At 39.5% G+C, this 1793-nt stretch overlaps 1 protein-coding gene across 1 annotated transcript in view; it reads left to right on the top strand.

Moving 5' to 3' along the window:
* Positions 1-1793, top strand: part of LOC102305109 (zinc finger protein 184) — a gene marked incomplete at its 5' end in the record, with an annotated part of 28224 nt that overhangs the window by 1327 nt on the left and 25104 nt on the right.

Here is a 1793-nt window from a genome sequence, read left to right as displayed (position 1 = left end):
AGTCCTTCAGCTGCACTGAGTGCGGTAAAATGTTCAGCCTCAAGGGCAATTTGAAGACACACATGAGAATTCACACAGGAGAGAAACCATTTGGTTGTTCAGTTTGTGGAAAGAGTTTTAAACAAAACGTGCATCTGACTGAACACATGACAATTCACACAGGGGAGAAACTCTATAAGTGCAGCATCTGCGGTAAAGGATTCAATAAGAAGTTACTTATTAAAAACCACACCTGTGTTTAAGCTTGGACGCTTTATCAGCTCTGATCACATCCACAGATTTATATTCATAAGTCACTTAATATTAAAGCTGTAGTGATTCATAGTATGTTTCTGAGTGTTGCATACATTTTTGTCATTTATATTGAAAATATAGAGCATTGAGCCTAAATCTTCCTGCATAAGGTTTAAGTGCTGCATCCTGACAGCAACAAAAAGACTCTGGGATGTGCAATACAGTGGAACCCCGACTTACGAATATCCCATTTAACGAAAAATTCAAGTTACGAAGGCACTTAACGGCAATATATCTGCCCGTGTTACAGCAAAATGCCCGCGTAACGAAATCCGCTGGCTCTGATTGGCTGAGCCCAGAATGCCTACAATAACCACAATACCTTCCGAATCATGTGACAACCCCCTTGGCTTTCGTACTTGCGCTTCGCTGTTCCACTTGAACGACGTATTTTTGTTGTAGTTAGCAATTAGCCTACAGCCTATCTTTCACTCTAAAGCCGCGATGGGTGCTTCGACTTTCAAACATTTTCGACTTACGAAAGACCCTCGGGAACGAATTAATTTCGTAAGTCGGGGTTCTACTGTATTTTCATAATGAACCTGTAGAATAGATTTGTCCAAAGAAGCGAGTATGTTGATTTAAATGTTTGTGGCTGAGCATACATGAAAACAATCCGCCTCACTATTTAAATTTGTTTTATCAAATATTGCATCAAATTTATATCATTGTCTGAATACAAGAAAAACAAACCTGTTTAAAATGCTGCAATTTGAATGAGTTACACCTGACCCCCTCAGAATCAGCTCATCTTCTTCTGCAGGAGTTTAGCATATTTAATCACACTATGTTAAATTACGTTACTTTCATACTATGAGTATTTTCACTTACAGAACCTCAAAGTATTTGGTCTTCACTCTGTGACACTGCAGGAAACACCGACTATAGACCAAATCTGTTTCTGTTTGTCAGCATGAGCCATCACACAGTTCAGCATCAGTGTGATGAATCAGTCCTCTTTTCATACCAGGGTGATCTTAGTTCCTTCTGTGTCAAAATAATTTTCTGATATAGGAAGTTTTTAACCCTATGAAGCTGACTCGTGCCTGTGAAATCCCGTTCTGTGTAACAGATTGGACAGACCACATCAGCCTAACAGCATTACGTCCTGAATAAGGTTTTATGACTGTTTGAAGGTTCTGGATCCCAGAGAACTCGGGCTTAATGTTGAGCTTCTCATCAGTTTAGAGGGGGGCTGCTGCTGCTGCTCGTTCATGTTGATCCATCCATGTAGAAGAAAGTCTGCTGGTGCTAAAGGAAGTTGGCCACTGACAGATTTTTCATGGAATGATGCTGCTGTTGAAATATTTACTCTTGAAACCTCCTGACTCCTGAATTTCCTTCCTTGCAGAAACATTTTCCGTTTGTGAATATGTGCATTTATAAATTTAAAATTCCGAGTCTAAAAGCTTTACTGTCTGCACACTTCTTGATTGTGAGGCTCACATGAAGCCGAACTTTGACAACATCCCTTTAATGGCTGATATATATATATATAT

This window comes from Haplochromis burtoni, unplaced genomic scaffold (genome assembly GCF_018398535.1).
Source record: "Haplochromis burtoni strain Fernald_Lab_line unplaced genomic scaffold, NCSU_Asbu1 Contig_218, whole genome shotgun sequence".
NCBI classification, from domain to species: domain Eukaryota; kingdom Metazoa; phylum Chordata; class Actinopteri; order Cichliformes; family Cichlidae; genus Haplochromis; species Haplochromis burtoni.
This window is presented reverse-complemented; position numbering and strand designations above follow the sequence as displayed.